Source organism: Pelobates fuscus, chromosome 12 (genome assembly GCF_036172605.1).
Source record: "Pelobates fuscus isolate aPelFus1 chromosome 12, aPelFus1.pri, whole genome shotgun sequence".
NCBI classification, from domain to species: domain Eukaryota; kingdom Metazoa; phylum Chordata; class Amphibia; order Anura; family Pelobatidae; genus Pelobates; species Pelobates fuscus.
Window position 1 is genome coordinate 15,049,069 of NC_086328.1, and position 24,036 is coordinate 15,073,104.

The window sequence follows — 24,036 nt, forward strand, 5'->3', positions numbered from 1 at the left end:
GTAGGCCCTGTCTCTTTCAACAGCAATCAATATTGTACAGGAGAGCCTGTCACTAGGCATTTCTAGCTATTCTTTAAATACATCTCCTATTAATCCGTAGACAACGTTTAGCTGCACAAAAGAGCAGTGCTGTGAATTTCATGGCTTGATAATCCAGCCCCCTGTTTTCGCTTATATTCTTCCCAAGAGCCAGTTGACAAGAGCTGTCAGACTCCAGGCACCATAACCACTTCAAAGATTTGAAGTGGTCATGGTGCCTGGAGTCTGTATTTGCAGTATTATGCTAACTCCCTCTCCGGCAGCAATATAGGAGCGTCATTAGCCAGACTATATATTGGACGGCTGATATCAGCATACATGGCATGCTAGTGACAGGAGTCCAATGACAGCAGCCCTTCCTCCATGGCCTCGTCTCAGACTATCATCCCCTCACTAGTCTAATGCTATCCTTACCCTTTGTGTCACTATACCCCACTCCCTCTAGCATGTAAGCTCATTGAGCAGGGCCCTCAACCCCTCTGTTCCTGTGTGTCCAACTTGTCTGGTTACAATCTACATGTCTGTTCGTCCACCCATTGTAAAGTGCTGCGGAATTTGACGTCGCTCTATAAATATCATAATAATAATAATAATACATCCGCCCCTCTAGTAAGGGGGAGTGACATCAGTGTAGGAGGACTGGGCTCAGTGGGAACTTGGCCTCACTGCTAGAACAGAGGTAAGTTATTGCTTTATTTATTTATTTATTTTGTTTTAACTGGGGGTAGAGGGCAAACCAGAAAAGCAAGCGTTGGTCTAACCAACAAAACACTGTTTTATTGTTGGAGTAACCCTATAAGATGACAACTCATTATAACGAGTGCAATATAGCTGCAACATCAGCTATCCATCCCACTGGGTATACATCCAGATTATAACGTTTCCATATCCATGGGACAATGAAAAGAGGGAAGATTGAAGAAAAAAAAAATCACATCACAAGAGTTCTTTAAAGGAACACTATAGGGTCCGAAACACAAACATGTATTCCTGAGCCTATAGTGTTAAAAACACCATTTAGGGGACTTGCCCCCCCTAAGAGATAGGAAAACGTACCTTATTTCAAGCGCCGTGCGGGTTCCGCTGGTGCTGGTTCCGCCCCCGCCACCAATCCAGCTCCTTGCTGACATCACAATTAAATGATTTTGGACAATCCAATGCTTTCCCATAGGGAAAACATTGGATTGGCTGAAATCGTCAAGGAGGGGGGATGGGGGCAGGGCCAAATGCCGGCTTGGCCAATCAGCACCTCCTTAACAGAGATGTTTTGAATAAATGACTATACTCACCAGAACAACTATATTAAGCTGTAGTTTTTCTGGTGACTATAGTGTCCCTTTAAGGATCTCTGACTGTACTTAGTGTATAACAAGTTAACTTTAACACGTGTGACAAATTCCAGACTTTCTGTTTCAGAATACCAGGGCAGCATGCAGGCCATTAATATATAAAACGCGACATCCAGAATTGCAGCATTCTTAGAATGATTTAGGTGTAGGTGTATACGGTTAAAATGCCAACATTTTATCAGATTCGATTGCAACAAAATTCAATGACAACATACACTCTGTGAATATAGCAGAGGAGTTGTTTTTTTTATTTTTTTTATTTTAGATGATTATTTTAACACAAGCCATGATCTCAGTAGCAGCGACTAAAGGTTTCCATTAACAGTCAGTAATACTGACGTGTAGAAGCTGTGAATTTGCATATCTAAATATGTATTAGTTAAAAATAAAATAAAAAACGCTACACTGAAATTAAAGGAATAGAAGGGGAAAAAAATATATTGCTGTTTCATGAATGAAACACACAACAATGTTTTTTTTAATTTCCTAGAGTTCTGCTTTCTTATTGTGTTGGTTTTTTTTTTTTACGGAGCACTAACCTAGACCGCAGCGCTGTACACAAGTAAAAACATACATAGATCTAGGGGAGAGACTCACGGTACTACAAGCAGGAATTACTCAGCAGAGATCTATTTATTAAGTATTCCAACTCCGAAATAATGAGATGCTATGATTGGCTGACAGGTATCAGCTATGTCCTAGTCTAAGTATTGCTCCTTTATGGAATCCTGGGAATTTGCAACAAGTGTCAGAATCTCTTAGTTTACATTTTTGTTTTCTGTATATTTTAATACATCATCTATTAAAACAGGGGTCACCTCCTGCCCACTGTGTCTCTAATCAACATTTATAATGTGAGTTTTTGTAAATTTTTTACGGTTTCCCTCGTCGACCCATCTGCTGGATTTATGGGACGGTACAACGTCGGTAAAAGGTGTCCTGCAGAAAATACTATTGAGAGGAGTTTAAAATCCAAGATTCTATTTTTCTTTTCTCTAAGGCCATAGTCTAAGATTCTATAAATGACTGATGCTCACACTGCTGACGGGATTACATCATGGAAACTGATCATTCTTATTTTTATAAGCGCAGGAGCACAGGGCATATGTTTACGCTGGGGATTAAAGGCTTCTCAGTCACTCAGAGATATCTGTGATATGTATGGATGAGCGAGTTTCATCTCCATGGGGAACCCAATCCAATTAGTGCATTACATTTAATAAGCACCTTCCAATTCAGCTATCTGGAGATGTAGTATGGGGAGGGGGGTCAGTATAGCGGGGGGAGTTAAATAAAAAAATAAAATAGATGATCATAGATTATGTATAATAGGGTAGGTCACAAGCAAATAACCGGTTGAGCATGTTTAAGTTTTAAATTCTTCAAAGTCCCTCGATAGGGTGGATTCACTAACATTTTGAATTGTAGCGAATTGTAGAAATCAAAATGGAGATAATCTAGCCTGGCGCTACAGTTGGGTTAGAGAATTATTTTAGAGATCAGCAATTTTTTTTTTTTTACATTTTTTTTTTTTTTTTTTTTTAGCACTTTGCCATTTGGATTTCAATTGCCTACAATTCAATGTTTAATGGATAATCCTCCCTGTGTCTAAAAACACAGACACGGAACGTCACCATTGATTAACTGCAGCCAATGGAACTTTAATTGGGAGATAAGTTGCACCAACATTATCCAGCGTTAATTGTCCCTTTTATATCTGCAATCGTTTTAAACACCCTACTAGTCATGTTTTGCAGACGAGCAGTCCATGATTGCTCCCTATGTAATGTAATTTATTAGGATCTATAACTCTGGCTGGCCACGGATCCCCTGTACTTAAGCTTTTATTCAGTCCTGTTACTGACAGTTGGACAAGATATACTGTGTGCGCTTTCAGATACGTGATTATATCAGCACATTAATTGCTCAGCACTGCATAGATATCGGTGTCAGGCGCTCGCGTTACTATCCCAGAGACACAGAGCAGGATGAATCTGTTCATTCGGTTGCTAATCACTGTGATGCATCTTGAGATATGTGACTTCTAAATAGTCTGTTTCGCTCCCTCTCACCTGAGATGTGTCACATCCCATTTCCACGTGCCGAAAATCATCCTTAAGTGTACTGAACTTGGTTGGTAGAAAAAAAATTGTACTGCAAAGATTTCCTCTAATCAAATCTCAGTTTAGAATTCTACAGAATCCTTGACACACTCAGCATTTAAATCCTCGAGTTACTGAGAAACATGGCAGGGTATTATAAATTATATTAATATGAGTTTCGCAGTATATCTGCACCCACTGGGTACATGGAAAAATCATTTCTTTCAATGCTTTTGCAATTATCTTCAGCTCGTAAACTGATAGTTGATATAATCGGATAACGCAGCAGTAATGCAACTGGCTTTCACGGGTGAATCCCAATACGTCGGCTCCGAGTGACCTTGGTTTCAGCTGTATCAGATTCAGCTGTAAATTCAGCGGTTCGTACATGACGTTTGATGGGTGACTGCTGTTTATTTACATTTACTGGATAAAAGCAAAATAAAATGCTTATTATTACATTTGAGATTATTTTAGAACACTCAGCTAGTCCATGAATGAGATCTGGTCTATGTAATTTGGCCGAAAGAACTAATTAGCAAATTCTCCCAAAATGCAAAACACAAACAAAAAACAACTGTCAGATAATCAGAAACCATACATATATAACCGTGATTGTTCCCCTGTCCAGCCTGCTAAAATCAAGCTTACTTGCACTCAGTAAAGTTATGTTCTTACCTGCATCTTGTACAACCCCCGACTTATCCAGTGTTGCAGGCTGCCAGTCTATCTACCCCAAGAGAGACCTTCTGAAAACCTAAAGGGACACTATATTGCCAGGAAAACAAACTTGTTTTCCTGGCACGATAGGGTCTTTGGGTCCCCCCCACCCTCAGGGTCCCACTCCTCTGGGCTGAAGGGGAAGGAAGGGGTTAATCACTTACCTTTCTCCAGCGCCGGGCTCCCTCGGTGCTGTGGACTCTCCTTCCTCTTCCGACGTCATCCACTTAATGCGCATGCGCGGCAAGAGCCATGCGCGCATCCAATCAGTTCATAGGAAAGCATTTCTCAATGCTTCCTACGGACGCTGGCGTCTTCTCACTGTAAAAATCACAGTGAGAAGCGCAGAAGCGCCTCTAGCGGCGGTCAATGAGACTCTGAAACTGCTGTGTTTACAGCTGCAGGGTTAACCCTAGATGGACCTGGCACCCAGACCACTTCTTTGAGCTGAAGTGGTTTGGGTGCCTATAGTGGTCCTTTAATGAAGCAGTTTTTATGTAGAGCTCATGCATCTGAAGCGGTGCCATACTTTATTTTGAAAATGTCCGGAATCTCAGTAAAAGACTGTTTAACCCTACAGAACACTGAAAGCATACAAGGCAAAATATCCACCTCAACTAGAATCATTGTCAAGTTTCGACTGATAATATATGACCTTCACTGCTGCTGGCCAGACACTTCCAACACCTATGGCAGCCAAGCCCATAAGCCCATGTCAAGATCCAAGCTAAAGTACTATTCTTATCTGTTAGGCCAGCAGTGATCCGGCTATTTACTGTATTGATGTACTGCAAGTTAACAATTTAGTTTAGTCTGTGTTTTGTGCTTCGGGCCTTTGTTGCGATCCTGCCAAGCACACTGGTCCAGTCGCCCCTTACATCTAGTCTTGCTCAGCAATATTCTGTGGATATTTCGGCCAGTAGCTGCCAACATCCAGTAGTTCAACCTGCAGGTGAAAGTGGATGTAAAAGTGAAAATACCACCTACCCATCCATCTTTTTTTTCTTAGACCCCGCTCCAAAACCAAAACAGGTTTTGTCATCAGTAATGGTCCTTTTTTCAAAATTGCAGATTGGGGGTCATTCCATTGATACTTCAACATATACTATACTAATGTTTAAAGAATATTAAATATTTAAGTAAAGCCTACACTCCATTAACAAACAACAACAACAACAACAAATAATGGTAAACTATTCCAAAAGTACCATTTAACCCCTTAACACCGCAGCCAAATGTACAAGTTGTGAACGAAACAAAATGTAAACAAAACCTGGTATTTGCGCTGTATGTCTGTCCAACCGTAATTCACCTCTTTCATATTAAATGCACCCCCCCTTATTATATATCATTTTATTCAGGGGAAACAGGGCTTTCATTTAATATAAAATATTTAGCTATGAAACATAATTTAATATGAAAAAAATGGGAGAAAATAATATATTTATTTTTTTAGTTCTACATGACATTTTAACTGTCAATGTCATAATACTTTTTGCTTTTACTGCAATAAAACACATATTTGTCTTCAGCAAAGTCTCACGTGTAAAACAGTACCCCCTATGTACAGGTTTTATGGTGTTTTGGGAAGTTACAGGGTCAAATATAGCGTGTTACATTTGAAATTGAAATTCGCCAGATTGGTTACGTTGCCTTTGAGACTGTATAGTAGCCCAGGAAATAAATTTACACCCATAATGGCATACCATTTGCAATAGTAGACAACCCAAGGTATTGCAAATGGGGTATATCCAGTCTTTTTTAGTAGCCATTTGGTCACAAACACTGGGCAAAGTTAGCGTTAGTATTTGTTTGTGTGTGAAAAATGCAAAAAACGCCAATTTTGGCCAGTGTTTGTGACTAAGTGGCTACTAAAAAAGACTGGACATACCCCATTTGCAATACCTTGGGTTGTCTACTATTGCAAATAGTATGCCATCATAGGGATAATTTTCAGTCTTGGGCTACCATAGGGTCATAAAGGCAACGTAAGCAATCTGGCGAATTTTAAAGTGAAAAAAATGAAACACAAGCCTTATATTTGACGCTGTCATTTTTGAAAACACCATAAAACCTGTACATGAGGGGTACTGTTGTACTCGGGAGACTTCGCTGAACACAAATATTTGTGTTTCAAAACAGTAAAAAGTATTGCAGCAATAATATCGTCCGTGTAAGTGCTGTTTGTGCGTGAAAAATGCAAAAAACGTCACTTTTACTGGCGATATCATCGTTGTAATACATTTTACTGTTTTGAAACACTAATATTTGTGTTCAGCGAAGTCTCCCGAGTAAAACAGTACCCCCCCCCCCCATGTACAGGTTTTATGGTGTCTTGGAAAGTTATAGGGTTAAATATAGTGCTAGCAAATTAAATTCCCTATACTTTCGGCATGGGTGGTCAGGCGGGTCCCGCTAATTGTAATTAATTAGGATACCTAATTATGTAAAATTATTACATAAATATATGTGTAAAATTAATATATGTATATATATATATACATATACGTATTTATATATAATTTTTTAAAATATTTTTATTTATATATAGGTATATATAGTGATATATACGTATATATTTATGTATATAGATATATATATTATTTCGTTCTACGTGTATTTTGATATAAATATATATATATTAATATCACAATACAGTTAGAACGAAATAAAACACATCTATATATTTTTTAATATTTTATTTTGAATTATTTTATTATTTTATTTTTTTACATATTTATTTTTTATTTTATAAATATATATAACAATAATTATATATTTAATCAGCATCAGTCTACGTGTAATTTGATATTAATATATATATATATATATATATATAATTATATATATATATTAATATTAAAATACACCTAGACAGTGTATGTGTGTGTGTGTGTATATGTGTATATATATATATATATACTTAGATCATATATATGTAATATATATATATGATCTAGGTATACATTTTTTTTTTACACATTTTATTTTTACACTTATTTTTATTTGATTTTCAGCCAGCAGGGGGACTAACTGTCATTACAGTTAGTCCCCCTGCTGGCATTGCTGCAGCCAGCTATCCCGGCCATGTGATTGTGAGGTCCTCGCAAGGACCTCACTCTCACATGACCGGAGGGGACCGGAGGAGGAAGATCTGCCGTGGGGGGGGCTCCCTGGGAGTCCCCCCAACCGCGATCGCTGGCGTGGGATCGCCGGCGACCGGGTAAGTGAATTAAAACCGGAGGGCGTACATTTACGTCCTGCGGCGTTTAGAGCCGCTTTTAAAAGGACGTAAATGTACGCCCTCCGGACTTAAAGGGTTAAAGACGGTGGTCTTTGTGGGCACATCAAATCACTGTACATCATGCCACTACACCACCATTACTTTGAGATCAATTTGTAATACTTGCTCAGCGAACTAAGAAAATACGCTTAAAAAAACTAATTTAATGTGAAAATTCCTATTCTCTTGAGAGAATCTGTGACATAATTGCTTTTCACTGCCTAATCTGGTCTTATTTATGACATTCATGAATTTTTGTATATTGACTTAATTATCTATACATTTTATTTTTTTTATTTTTTATTTCCATACAAAAAGGTAATACAAACTAAATATAATGGATGAATTCATAAGGCCTTGCATTTTCTCTTGTTTTGTCTTGTTTGCTCTAAATGAACACAAATTACATAAAACATTCCTTGTGTTGACATGGTCATTGTCAAGACATGCTCCCATCAACAGAGCACTCAAACCAAATGTCTACATTGTCCTTGAGAATGGGTTAGCCATAACCTGCTTTTCGCTCACATTATTTGAGTCATTTCTCTGGAATGGCCTTGCTGTATATTAGGTTGAATCAGAAGGCTACTTTATTAATGTAAGCTAGAACATTTATATTTATTTCTGCAAGTTACAATGACCTGCTTCATCAGAGGTCAAATGCCAGATGACTTTGAATATGATAATTTCGTACCCCGGCCGGCAATCTTTAGTTAAGTCAAGTCTGCAGATGTTAACAACCCATGGCAAATTGAATAGCTGCTTATAATCTGCAGACAAATTGTACACAAACAGATCTGCTTTGAATTAAAGCCCAAGTACATTTCCGAACGACATATTTAACGAAGCGCAGACTGCACGGCAAGAAAACTACAAATGTGAATCAAATCACGTATCCGTCACGAAACAAGTGAACCTGCACAGCCCTTCCTGCAAGTCTGAAAGGTTCTTCAATCCACTGCTGATTTTCTTTGCCGATGGGTTGGGTATAAAGGACACAAAACATTTCAGATCCCTCAAGGAAAGACATGCGAGTCACATTAGATGGCACCTCAGCTATCATCAAGACACCAAAACCCTCTGTAGTCTCATTAACTTTCTGAATTCAAAAAGACAATTCTGTAAATGTCCCCTTCGGTCTGAAACAAGATATTTACAGGACGTACATAAATTGGTTAATCGGCCTACTGCCAGAAAGCCTGGACTGCGTACTTTACTGACTCACTACCAACAAATATATTTACATCGGAGCAACAACAACAACACTATTACAGAATTTATTTTGTTTTCAATATAGTTGTGTTCACCAAAATATGTTAAACCAAGGTTTAACATCCTTCCTTAAAAGGAATATTCTAATGAACGTGAGTTCAAAAAACCCAGAGAAGATTCAGTCACAGCCTCCCTGCCATTTCAGAGGACTATGCTTCAATAGGTCCATCACTGACAGCAGAGGACCTCTCTTTAGCAAAGACTCTATAGCCCAACTTGAACTGGTACGAGATCATTCAGAGGATGTTTTTACATTTAATCATAATATTTAGGGTTCACTAAATATTTTAGTTTTTGAAGAGCTTGCCATTTGGGGACACGGCCAAATACTGTTCTCTTGATATCCAAACGAGAGCCACATTTGGTCATGTCAATTCTGCATATTGCTCTCTGCACTTGTATGGATTGGAAGGGTTAGATAAAGCTATTTAGATGTAGTATAGGTACCTATAATGCCTTACACAGTTAGGCAATGCAGCTGGGACAGAGTTAATGCATTCTGAATTTGTTTTAGTGAAACATGAGACAATCAGCAGGTAATTATAGAAGCGTGCAGAAGGCTGGTGTGTAATTATCAGTGAGCCGATCACTCTTCTACACTTGTTTTGATGAGGTTCTGTCTGTTTCTCTTTTTCTGAAGCTGAAAAAGCGCCGAGTTCTTGCCATCAAATTATTTAATATTTTCTTTTTTTTGTCGTTGGGTGACTTTGCCATCACAAATAAGGCAAACAGGATGTCACACGCACAGCGTGCGTTATGACAGATAATTAATTGGTAAGTGGATTTTCCCAGTCATCCTGATGTACATTATACAGGAGGAAATGCACAGTGTTTGTATTGATGTAATTTAGACTACCAGCGACTAATTAACAGCGGGGACATTTCTCTAGAGACTGCACGATGCAAGCTCCGACGCACACTTTCTAAATCATTTAATCTGTGTTTGTCTCCGTTACAAAATTACATCTGCCCGTGAAGACTGCTCGAAGATCAGAAACTACTCTAAACAGAGCCAGAACTATAACATATACCAGAAAATATCCATTACATAAAGACAATAGCTCTATTTCCATCAATAATACAAAAAGGCAAAAGACATGTGATATGAACAAGTGAAGCGAACAGCTGATCCTTGTCCCCAAACTGCTGGAGGCTTCAGTTTACTTGTTTGTTTTATTTAACACTTCTTTAACAGCTTTTGTTTATACCGATTACCATTAATTTTTTCCGACTACGGAAAACTAATTCATCTCCTGCAACTGTCATTTAAAAAAAACAAACCAAAAAACACACCAAGTCTTCATTGAATACTTTTTTTTTTACCAATCTACTTCCCTTATACTTCCCATACATTTGGTGTCCCTTTACCCCACTCCCTCTAGAATGTAAGCTCATTGAGCAGGGCCCTCAATCCCTCTGTTCCTGCGTGTCCAACTTGTTTGGCTACAACTACATGTTTGTTCGTCCACCCATTGTAAAACTCTGAAGAATTTGTTGCCGCTATGTTGTAAATATAATAATAATAATTATAATAACAATTACACATGCACCTCTGCAACATTCTCTTTGTGAAACTATGATGCTTATAGTTTTATGGGATAGGATAAACAGACCTGGATTCCAATAAGTGTTTTTTTCTATTAAAACAAACACTGTACAACTTTAAGAATGGCTATAAATGCAGGTAAATTAATTTGCATGAATCACAACGCTAAAGGTTTTTGAAATATTTATAGTTGGAGAACTTACCTACTGGTTTCACAGGTTAACTGATCGTGCCGGTTAGAGGGAAGTGTGTATGAATAAATGTTTATCAGTGTCGTATCAGAATGTTCACAACAAGTGCCTTGTGATATCTAGTCTCCGTATGTATAAGGCCGTCTTTAACTCAGGGCAATGTGGGCAGACGCTCAGGGCCAAAGGTTTGAACACAGGCCTGTAGTACTAAAGAGGGGGTTATGTGAATGTATAGGTTCTAAGTAGAAATTTGTTTTATGGGGGGCAAAAAATGTTAAACAAATTTTAACGAACAGCTTTTTAGAAAATACTTCCAAATAATAATAATTTTTTAACCAGTTGGTCACGAAGTCAAAAAGGTTTTTATCACTGTGGTATATGCAATGCATGTAAGAATACAAACATATCGAATAAAAATTTAACAGAATTTAGTTCATTTGTTACGAAAACAGAATTTTAAATTTACTCTCATTCCATGCCACTCAAGTAATGTAATATATCTACTCAAATGCACGTGTGGATATCAATATATAGGAAAAACATCAAGACCTATAAAAAATAGAATTGGTAAACATATAAAAAAATATAAAAAAGGGTTCGTCAACCACAGTGTATCAAAACACTTTTTAGAGACACACGGATCAGATCCAAAATTTCTGGAATTTTGTACAATAGAAAAAGTAAATTTGCACTGGGCCATAACATTGACTTTGAGATCAATAGTGTTCTATAAAACTATATAATAATAGGGTATGTTACATATAACCTTTTAATATTATTTATATTTTCATTACACCATAATTCTCATTCCTCCTCTATTCCACATTGTTCTATTTCTCTTTCACAATGTATCCGTGTGTTTTTGTAACTAGATATTTCTTAACATGACCAGATACTATTCTGTAGTATATATAATGCATCACCTATTTTATTGACATGTCCTTTTTTAAATACATATTTTTGTTCTTTGTGTGATTTTAATACGTTTTTTTCATATTATATTATACACTCTGATGTGCAATATGAACTGTGGGCATCCTTGCCCTTTTCTGAAATGGAGCGAATGGAATATTAAGCTGAACCAATTCCACCAATATGAAACTGTGAACTACTCCCACTTAGGAAACCACCTGATGACCAGCATCATGAAGTACACATCACAGGAAGTGACGTAGCAGAGATTTGCCTAATGGAGGTACTATGGACCACCGGATACGCGTCACAGGAATTTACATAGTTACATAGCTGAAAAGAGACTTGCGTCCATCAAGTTCAGCCTTCCTCATGTATGTTTTTGCTGTTGATCAAAAAGAAGGCAAAAAACCCAGTCTGAAGCGCTTCCAAGAAAAAAATTCCTTCTTGACCCCAAAATAGCAGTCAGATGTCTCCTTGGACCAAGCAGCTATTACCCCACTAATTAGAAATTATATCCCTGTATGTTATGTTTTTGCAAGTATTTATCCAATTGCAGTTTAAACATCTGTAATGACTCTGACAAAACCACATCTTCGGGCAGAGAATTCCATATCCTTATTGCTCTTACTGTAAAAAAACAACTCTTCTTTGCCTTAGATGAAATCTCCTTTCTTCCAGCCTAAATATGTGACCTTGTGTCCTATGTATAGCCCTGTTTATGAATAGATTTCCAGATAAAGGTTTGTACTGGCCCCGAATATATTTGTATAATGTTATCATATCCCCTCTCAGGTGCCGTTTTTCCAAACGAAACAGATTTAATTTTTTTAACCTTTCTTCATAACTAAAATGCTCCATTCCTTTTATCAATTTTGTAGCTCGTCTCTGGACTTTTTCTAGTGCCATGACATCTTTCTTTAGAACAGGCAGCCAAAATTGCACAGCGTATTCAAGGTGTGGTCTTACCAGCGATTTATAAAGAGGCAAAATTATATTTTCATCCCGAGAATTTATGCCCCTATTTATACATGACAAAACCTTAGTGGCTTTAGCAACTGCAGATTGACATTGCATATTGCTGCCTAATTTGTTGTCTATCAGGAGGCTATATGTACTTTATGGACATAATGGGGTGGGAAAAGACGCTATGCCCGAGACCAGATATGCAGCCATGTTGGGGATGGCGATATACATACTGCCCGGACCATATTTGGCTGTGGGAGGTTTCTGTATACATGTGTAATAAATTGTCTAATTATTTGACCAACTTTATGGCATATATAAAGCCATACATGCTCAGTCTAAAAGATACATGCACCTGAGGAAGACCTTTAATGGTTGAAAAGTGTTGTGCTATTTCTATTTGTTTTTTAACTACTTGTGAATAAATACTCATCTTTTAATACTTACCCTGGACTCTGGAGTTCCTGTGTTGTAGCAGTGCCAAGTTCCTGAAGGCGACTATTGAAAATACCACCCAATACCTCTTTGATGAGATGAAAAGCGCCATTAGTACCGAGCCAACTTTTAATGGGCTCTGAAAATCGTGAGTTTGATGAAATATCCTTACATACATATACTCTACTATATACAGGTTACACTATGTGTGTTTTAACTTATTTGATATAGGCAAAAGAAGCCCCTGTGTATTGGTTACCAAAGAGATATTGATTGTAAGGTAAACCAAGATTTATTTTCTGTGTGCGCAAACCACCTTAATTTTTTAATTGTAATTACATTTTAAGTGTAAATAGTGACACTGCACTTGGGTAATTTTTAGCTGCACCAGTTTGTTTGTTCTAATTAGCCCCATTCTGTCCTTCATTCTACCTCTTTTTACATTTACATACAGAAAAGGGTACTTGCAGGTAGCTAGGTGAACCCTTACCGGTCTGTCAAAGAAATTCATAATCTCAGTAGAAAGGTGATTATAGAGCAGTGACGATAGATTGGGTATCGAGCTGAGGGGAGGGTGCTGGTACAGTACAGTCAATACAAGGGCTTGGGTAACCGTGTTTTGGGAATCCGAGATTTGTCGAGAGGTGTAAGTCAGAGACGAATGAAGAGTGATGGGACGTGGAGGGTTCGGAAGAAACGTAGGAAGTTGATAATAAAGAATGTCCTGACCAAAAATGTGTATGATCCCGATAAAAATTAAACATGGTAATTTACACATATTTTTACCCAATAGGAAATCTCTTGAAACAATCTGCAGTTTGCATGGATTTTCAACACACACAGGGCCAGATTAAGAGCCCAGTGGGCCTGGTGCTGACAATTATGATGGGCCTAAAAGGGTGGGCCACTGACACAAATCACATAACCATTCTGCCGAAAGGGGCGAACATACACAAAAAGGGGGCATGTCTGTGTCCCCATGTCTCCCAGTTCCTTAGGGTCTATGTCCCTATGCCTCCCAGTGTCCCCATGTCACTAGGACACTAGAGAACATTGAGAGACATTGGGACACTGGGAGACATGGGGACACTGAGATACTAGGGAACACTGTGAGACCTGGGGACACAGACTCTTGGAGACACTGGGAGACATGGGGACACTGGGTGACTTTGAGACATGAGGGGACACTGGGAGACATGGGGCACTGAGACACTGTGATACATAGGGGACACTGTGATATATAGGGGGCACTGGAGACTTGATAAAGACCTTGGTATAGGTAAAAAAGTTGCAATGTCCAATAAACCTGCTTAAATCTATCACAGTGTGTGCCTGAGATTTTTTTTCTTATATACTAGGGGACACAGACACTTGGGGGCACTGTGAGACATGCGGACACTGGGAGACTAGAGGATTCTGAGAGACATGGGGACACTGAGTCACTAAGGACACTGAGAGACACCAGGGACACTGGGAGACATGGGGCACTGAGGCACTCTGATACATTGGGGACACTGGAGACTTGATAAAGACCTGGGTACAGGTCGAAACGTTGCGGTGTCCAATAAACCTGCTTAAATCTATCACACTGAGTGCCTGAGATTTTTTCTTTTGTACTAGGGGACACAGACACTAGGAGACATGGGGACACTGGGAGAGATTGGGACACTGAGACACTGGGAGACTAGGTGACTTTGGGAGACTAGGAAACACTGAGACAATAGGGACACTGGCACACTACGGACACTGAGAGACACCAGGGACACTGGGAGACATGGGGATACTGAGATACTAAGGACACTGGCTGGAAGACATGGGAATACTGGGAGTGCCCCATATCTCCCAAGTCTCAAAGTCGCTCAGGGTCCCCATGTCTACCTATGTCCCCCAGTGTCTCCATGTCTCTCAGTGTCCCCTAGTGTCTCAGTGTCCCCATGTCGTCCAGTGTCCCCTAGTGTTGTATCCCCATGTATCCTAGTGTCCCTTAGAGTCTGTGTCCCCTAGTCTCTCAGTGTCCCCATGTCTCCCTGCCAGTGTCCCTAGTGTCTCAGGGTCCCCATGTTCCCCAGTGTCCCTATGTCTCCCAGTGTCCCAAAGTCTCAGCATTCCCAAGACTCTCACCGTCCCCATGTCTCGCAGGCTCGGAGCTGCTGTCTGGACTCTCTGTGCAGAGCTGCTCCCCCATGGATTAGTGAGTAGAGAGAGGCAGGGAGGGAACCTCTTATCCCTGCCTCTCTCCACACAAACAGTGACCCTTACTGGCTGGCACTGGTATTGCAGAATAATCTCTGTTTATACTGAGACAGACATTTGTATTGCCGGTGTTACTGCAATACCAGCACCGGCTAAATACCTGAGAAATACTTTTGAGAAATACCTGGCAACCATAAGAAATACCTGAGAAATACCTGGCAACCCTAAGAGTACTGTGTAATGAAAAATTAAATATATATATATATATATATATATTTTAAATCAATGGGCCTATTCCATGGGGCTGGGCCTGGAGCTGCAGCTCCATCAGCCCCTATGTTAATCCGGCCCTGAACACACCAAAAAAGAAGCTTTTCTATAGCTTCTCATTTTTTTTTTTTAAATATAAATCTAAAAAACATTTTCTTTTTATCAATGTCCTATTCTTCCACTGAATGTCAAGCAGCTTCACACCTTCAAAGGTTTTCTAAATAGGGCAAAATGGTCTTCACCAGCTCTTTGATTTGTGCAGTCCTCTTCAAGTTATGGCACCTTTCAACTTTTAGTCTATTTTTAAACGGCTCAGCATGGACGGACACAGTCTGCAAAGCACGCAGAGAGTCCATAAAGCAGATGTATTTCCAGATTGAGAAATCATCTAACAAGACCTTTTTCTTGCTACATTTATTTAAATCATCAGTTTCCCATGATGTCCTTAATACGCAGAATGTACAGAACAGTTTACAGCTGAAATGCAGCCAAAAGCTTTAAAAGTCGTGTACGTTTACAAACAGCTGGGGCCTCGACTTTTAGGGCACACCTGGTTTATAGTGACCGCACTCTAACCTGGGGATACGTACTGAAAATGTACATGGCGCAGAAATATTTTTTTAAACTATTTCTGTAGCTGTCGACTTCTAGATATTCACTGCAAGAAGCGTAATAAATAACTGATATTTAATATACTATTATTAAACATTTAAGTGTTAGGAGAAAGGCCTTTTCGCGTTGTTGATCAAATGGTTAATAGATTTATGCATGGACGTGTTAATTAGAGAGATTAATAATGAATACACTGCTGCTCTTCAACCCTTCTGAACCCAGAATTTATGGTTTGCTCTGTATTATGCCCTAAGCATCGGCCACACGACACTCTTCTGATTTAGAGAATGTCATTGGTTACCAGCCTTAATGACGCATAATCTATAATTAAAGAATGTGATCAATGGAGAGATAGATCAAAGTGTTGCCAGGGACTGCTTCACAAAGTATGAGCGAAAATCCTACTCTACCTTCAGAACATGGCAAATTCTCTTTAATTAGTACTTTACATTTGACTATCCATAACGGTAACTTAGACTCATAAAAAGGTCACTAATTAGATATCCAACTAATACCCATTCTCTTTAAAGGCACACTCCATAGTCTCAATAAAATAAATACAATTTAAAAATATAAATCAGTTTAGTACATATTCCCCAAATAAAATGTATTTATTTAATTATGCATTTTCCCACTGTGGGTATATCTAAAAACAGCTTGCACAAGCCCTCCCCTTCTAACCCCATCCAGACTTTCTGTGGCTGTCCAATCACAGACTTCCCAATCCAGCTCAATGAGAAGTCTTTGCAAGGCAGGTGCCCTGAGCAATTGCTGCCTCTTGTGTTTAGCACCACTGAGCTAACCAAACCAGGAAGCAACAGGAACCGTTGTGTGATTGACAGCCAAGGGGGTGTAACAGTGTTAATTTATAAAAGTGGCAACTTCTTTTGAAATCCACACTTTTTTGTTCAATGAAATAAACAAACAAACACATTCTCTAAACATGAAGCACTTCAGCAAACTATATCATATATATAGAGCATGGTTCTACAGGGGGTATGGGATTAACAGAACAGGCTATAATAGAAATCTAGGAAAGAGGGTCAACACAACCTTTTAGCAAACCCTATTTTGCACAAATAACTAGCTCACTGCTTGGAACAACACTACTGCTAGAATATTTTCAGCAGTCCCACTGCCAGAATGTCACCCACTACCACAATGCTAAAAATATTGAACTCAATTGGTTCCACAGATTGCGTTAAAAGACTTAAAAGATGAGCCTGGGCTTTAACTCCCATTCCCAATTGGTGGATTACAGAGACACCACATGATAGTGCTCTTTGTTGACTCGCACTATAACTATTGTATCCAGTCTGCTGGGATTTGACACATTCCCTGTTCATTTCACTTTACGATCCAACAATGTACAATTCTGAGCCACCCCTAAATATCTCATTCACAGGAGCTGGCAGTGTTTCAGAAAAGCTTTGGGTAAACTGTAACAAGAAAGCATTGCTCATCTCCCTAACAATCAAGGAATAATGTAGTCTAATACTTGGGCCATGCACAGTCTTTATGGTTATCACACGATCCCTCTTAACAGTCTCAGATCTGCATCACAGCAGACATGAGAAGTATTTATTGCATAAATCATTACCAAATGACATTACAATAAGGAAAGCAACCAAGAAAAAACAGTTGTTCGGCAGCAAAGTCATTGGCCATGAGGATTTGCATCTGATTAAATCTCCTTTTTTGAAGGTCCAGACCCCTTACAGAAACGTGATGGTGCATACATTGATGGCGATTACGGAGATTCCCATACGCATTTGCTTCATGCATTAAAAGATGGTATTAACAAAAATAAAAGGCTTTTTTCCCCACCCTTTCTTATTTTCTATATAAACCCAAAGGACTATCGTGGAGACAAAGGTGATCTCTTTTGAAAAGAACACAAAGCCTGAATTGCTGAGAAAATATTACGGAAATTGAAATATGGAAATTAAGTGTCTTACTGGCAGTGAAGTCAGTTTGTTTAGTCGAGAATAGCCACACGGTAATCTTCAGGCTTCCTTGAGTTAATAACAGGTACCTATGCAAACACAAATGGCCTTAGAGCCCGAATGTTTAATTTTTTTTGTGTAAATTTAAAAACATTATGATGCTGGCTACATGCAGGGCCCAAGCAAACGCGAATGCTTCCCATTTCACAATGGGCACTACCACCCCCCCTCCCTCCCCCAAAAAAAGCAAATTACCAAAACAAAAAAACTGATACTATTAGAAATGAGTCTTTTTGTGCGTCACTGATCTCCTGGAGATATGCTGGTAGTTGCTGTGATAACAAGGCAGCCAATAGGAAGTGACACTGGATAAAGACTGTGTTTTGAGGTAGAGGCAGTGATACAAAACACAGTTATTCGCTTAAATCAAACTTTTCCCTAAATAAATCCAAAATGAAAATCTGAATCAGAAATAGTTGATCTGGAAGAATTCTCCAACACGCCATTCTACATCTGGACTATTTCTGCCTCAGTTTTGCCGTTTAGGTTTAATTCATGGAAATTCATAGTTTAGTGAAAATAATCTTAAAAGAGTTTTAAACGATGGCCTGCATTCAAGTGTCAGAAAGTTGTTTCAACCAGAATGTAAGGACCGGTGATGGTAAGTTAGGACCAGTGATAGTAACTATAATAATATAATAACTAGTATTTATATAGCGCCTTTCTCCCAGTGGGACTCAAAGCGCTTTTTCAGCGCACGCTCTCGGAATTAACCAAATCGGCAGCTGAATAGTAATAGATGCTATTATTACCCACCAATTGATGGAACTCATTTTATTGACCTCAGAAGGATGAAGGGCTGAGTTGACCCTGCTGGGATTTGAACCTGTGACCTTGAATTTTGAATAGGGAATTTACCAACTGAGCCATCTCACCGGCATGATCATGCTCAAAGAATCTCAAAATTGGATGTCCCTTTCTCCTAACAAACCTACGTAGCTTTTAACGGACTTTAAGGACTTACCAGCCTGGAGCATCATTTGTTATTTAAAAAAAAAAAAAAAGCTGTTACCCTAAATCTCAAATGCTGTGCAGAGACCCCAAACTGTTTCTACCATTTACTTGTCAGTTCCAAATGTCAAACTAGCCTCGACATAGAGTTACATTTTAATTGTTTGTGTCAATGAAGAAGTTAAAAACAAAGCATGAGTTAGGCGCCTGCTGTAGATAACAAATTATTGTCTAGAGGAGAAAAAAAGTTAAATAAATCGCTTTTGTATTTTACATTTTTTTTTTGTTTGCCAGATGGCGCGGCTCACCCAGCGTAACTTTCAGAATAATTACCACTAACACTAGCTAACTAGTTCTGCCGATCTAAAGATCAGCTGACAAGTCACTGAAAGCGTATTAACAAACAGCTAGCTCCTGCTTCAGTCAGGCTAATTGAGAGCCAGAAGCACAGAGTGGCAATTCACGTGGAGAGGTTTGCAATCTAATTGGAAAACAAATTAAAGAAATTGTGGGAGGTTTGCTGTGGGGACTCCAGTATTTCATAGATTTTTAATAACAGCTCCAGTGCCATTTCATTATAAATAATGGATTTCCACTTCGCTATTTGTCATTGAATAAAGATGGTATTTGCGTTGCATAATAGAACGCGGTTAATTATGGATTCTGATACCTAAATCAGGATAACAGGAGCGTCAGTATGCGACACTTTATAATGTGTTCCCAGGGCATTAAGTATTTATAGACCAATAGGACGAATAGAGATGGGACGCGGAGCACAGCGGGCGTCAGTTTCGTGTTTATTTTTGGTTTTTGTTTTGAGGCTGGGATTTATTGAAGATTGTCCACTTTTATGAAATAACAGCTGGAGGCACGATTCTCCTACCTGCTGTGATGATGGGGGACCGTTCACGTACAGCAATTATTTATTTTACTTAATTTCAAACAGTTGTTATTGTTTCTCAACATAAATTTTTTGGCTTTTGAGAAATAACGATATAATTTAAAAAAAAAAACAAAAAAAACAACAGCTGATGTTTATCAGAATATCACAAAAAAAAAAAATTCTGGTCCTTGTTTCCATTCTCAAAGGCCACCGTCTGGCCATTCTCGACATTCGGTACATATATAAAAATACCAAACGTATTAATTTCCATTTTCAACAAAAAACATAGAATAGACAGTATATAAGTGGTGTCTTGAAAATATATTCTAACAAGGGGAGGCAGATTGTTTGCTTATTCACGCCAAGATTTTTAAGTGTCCTAATTAGAGAATGACATTTTCGGTTCTTAATTTATATTCAGAAAGAATCGCGGAAGGAGAAGCTTGGCCTGTTCTGTTGCATTTTCCCATTCCCTCTCGGACACATCCATGGGAATATCATTAATTAGCATCATTAGCTTTCAGACACTGTCTGCAGCTTCCTGCAGCTTCCACTTAACACCTTCCACTTATTCTCTATTGTCACATTTCATATTTGCATATAGAGAGGCTCACCATCCAGTGTGACTTTGACAAGGGCAGAGCATACTTTCTGTACATGGGTTGAGAATGGCGGGAGAGGAGAAAGAACAATGTCTTGGAACGGTGCATGGCACCACCTACAATCTGAGTTAGTGCGTAGTAGCGGGGAATGAATCCTGAAACTGTTTGCTCGGGTGCTAATAAAGAGATCATTGCTTTGTTAGAACCATTTCCATATTCAGTTTTTACACTTTGTAGGATTTTTTGATGCAAATATCACACCTGAACGACTGGTTTGCCGATTTGCACGCTAAGCTAAATACTCTGAAAAGAAACACTAATCACCAAAACAACTTTATCTTAAAGTGACAAGGTGACCAGGGACACACTAAGGACCAAAAAAACTTTAGCTTAATGAAGCAGTTCTGGTGTATGCCCCTGCAGTAATCAGTTTTGTTTTTTAACTATAATCACACACAGGAGAACCGTTGCGTCCACCAGGATATTAACAGAGTAAGAGATAAGAAAATCTAACTTAAAGGATCACTAAATCCAATAGACCAGCGGTTCCCAAACTGTGTGCCGTGGCACCCCAGCACACAGGGGTGCTGCGGAATATTTCCCCGGTGCTATGATTAACATTACTGCTTAACAGGGGCCAGGTCAAGTGCCCCGGTACTTTAAGACCGCGACCAGGACCCTGTAATGTCAGCCGGCTGGAAGGAAATGACAGTCTGTCACTTCCTCTCAGCATCCTGCAGGGAGACAGCGCGGGAGGTAGAGGAGGCAGCTGCAGCATGAAGGGAGAGGAGCACGAAGAGCTCTAGACCACTCACTCCCACAGCAGCAGGACTCCAAGCCACCCTCCTGGCACATAAGGTATGTGGGCATGTATCAATGTTTGTGTGTGTCAGGGTACATGTGTGTATATGTCGGTGTGAATCCATGTGTGTATGTGTCGGCGTGTATGTGAATTTGTGTGTATGTGTCGGTGTATTTATATGCATCTGTGTGTTAATGTGCATAACATACAAGCACACTCCTTCAATCTAACACGAATAGAATAGAATAGAATAGAATACATAGAAACACACCCCTGCATTCAAACAAAAAACAAATATACAAACACACCCGTTCACTCAAACACAAATACTTCACACAAATGTACATCCACATTTAAAAGTGAACATTACATTCAGACACACCCCTGCAATCAAATGCAAACATTACACCCCTGTATTAAAACACAATAACTATATACAAGCACCTTTTCAAACAGCAACACTGTACATTACACTATAGCACCAGTAAAAGCGGCAGCGCTGTACAGATACGCAACCTAGAAATTTTGACTTGAGGTGCCCTGGAAAAAATACTGAAATATTAAGGGCGCCTTGAACCTAAAAAGTTTGGGAACCACTGCACTAGACTAAGTCATCTCAGTTAGGTGATCTAGGTGCCGTGGCCCTGTAAAATATTGTCGTTTTGTAGAAATACTTCAGGTGAACTCACTCTAAGGCTATATAAAGCATCTCTACAGATTATTTCATGATGTAACTGTTCATCCAATTACATACACCCTCTTCATCACATTTTTACGTACGCATGCCTCATTCAGATCTGTATGTAAGACAAATGAATGCATACGTATTGTGTGACGTATACACATGTATACGTATCATGTTTATAATGTGTCTGCTGTGTCCATGTGTGTCACTGCTTTGGCCAAAACCAACAAACAGCTTGAGGAAGCCAGCCTGACAAACTTGTTATTGGAGCAAATTGAGCAAAACCAGCGGTGAACTTTCTCTGAATAAAGGCTGATCTATACACTATTAGAAGTAAAGATATTTCCACAAAGCTGGTGTAACAAGAATAAGTGCTGAAAAGAAGCCATAGTGCGGAACAAGAAAAATACTTCCCTTGCCAGAGATCACAAGTATTTGTTTGACGCAGAGAGAGTTAGTTATGCTTGTGTGGCTCCCTCTGGCATTTGCCGAAGACGAAGAGTCGCAGTCAGAGCATGCTTACTGCAGGCTGCGTTGTAATCTTTTCTAAGTCCATAGCAAGCTCAGCCCCCATGACTATCAGAGCACACCTCGGAGAATCTCATACAATGTGTGTGCGGTCAACTGGACAGCAGATTGAAAGTAAAGCTTCTTACAAGTGGCCAATATCTTTGGGAATTGCTGCAAAAGACCTGCAAAGGCACGTCCGCTGTCTAGCTGACGGAACTTCTTATAACAGCTTGCTTTAGTGAAAGCAGCGTTGTTTTGAGGAATCCAAGATTTAGAAATACCCCGCCCTGATTCTTCAACCAAGATAGTTGGAAGCAGACGAACCAAGCTTTGGCTGCTGAGAGAGCCTCGATTTATTAACAAACCACTCCAAAATATCTTGACAGTAAATACGATGGCACCTGAAGACTCATAACACCATAACGACTACAATGAGTTGTTTACTTTGTTATTATCGTAAGCATTTATATAGCGCCAACATATTCCACAGTGTGCTTTACAATTATAAAAAAGGGGGTATTTGAGAGGTGAAGAGGGCGCTACTTAAATGAGCTTACAATCCACAAGGCACTCTTGATTTCTTAAAGGGACACTATAATTACCAAAAACAACTTTAGCTTAATGCAGTAGCTTTGCTGTATAGATCATGCCCCTGCAATTTCACTGCTCAATTCTCAGCTATTTTGGAGTTAAAGCACTTTGTTTATACATCCATAGCCACACCTCCTTGCATGTGACTTGCACAGCCTTCCTAAACACTTCCTGTAATGTTTAAACTTCCATTATTGCACAGTCTGTATAATTAAGAATATCCTGCTCTGTTATTGATCTATACACCAATACTGCTTCATTAAGCTAAAGTTGTTTTGATGACTATAATGTCCCTTTAACTTAGGCCTTACAAGCAAATGTAAGGGGCAATTTATAAAGAGACCCTTGGGTGAAATTGTAAACATTCAAAACTTAGCAGGAATATTCTTTTGGTTTCCACGAAGACTGCTGCACTTTTAGAACTCTGCACTAAACTACTCTTTATATAACATATATTTCTTAACAACAAAACCATGATTGTCACTAAGAACTGATAACGGTTATTCGAAATTGATTAGAAAAGGAACATCAAAGTGTTTTAACACCAAACTAAGCTTAGGTCCCTTTCTATGATTTTCATCCTAAGGATTATTAAATGGAATTTCAAGGAGCATCCTCACTGAATTTTCCTGGTGTCGCCATTCATAAAAGGATTGTCAAGCAACAGAACCAAAAAGGATCCCATGTGACAGGCATAACATTGGATTTCATATTACAATTCTAGAACCTTTTGTACTGTTATTATGATCATCGAGTCTCTTTAATAAATTTCCAAGCTGCTAAAAAGAAAAAAAAAAAAAACACCAAAAATACAAAAAAATTCTTTCCATTTTGTCTAAAGAAATTGAAACACAGCTTGTCTAAAAAGTAAATAAAATGAGAAAAAAAACAAGCGTAAAACAAGGTGTCCAAACCTTTATATATATTATATATATTTTTTTATTTATTTATCTTTCAAAAAAACACCAAAGACAGTGACCTTTTTTTAAAATGTGAGCGGTTTGTTTTTCCCTTTAAATCCATCTTCAAATTCAGTTCACTGATTTTTTTTTTTCTTTATGTTTGAACCTTACTGTAAAACCATCTGACCCGTAACTGTAAAAATCTCTCCAAGAT

General features: G+C 38.8%; 1 protein-coding gene across 1 annotated transcript in view; it reads right to left on the minus strand.

Moving 5' to 3' along the window:
- The window catches only part of CHST8 (carbohydrate sulfotransferase 8), a 321,896-nt gene that overhangs the window by 13,012 nt on the left and 284,848 nt on the right, over positions 1-24,036 (minus strand). The window lies entirely within an intron of this gene.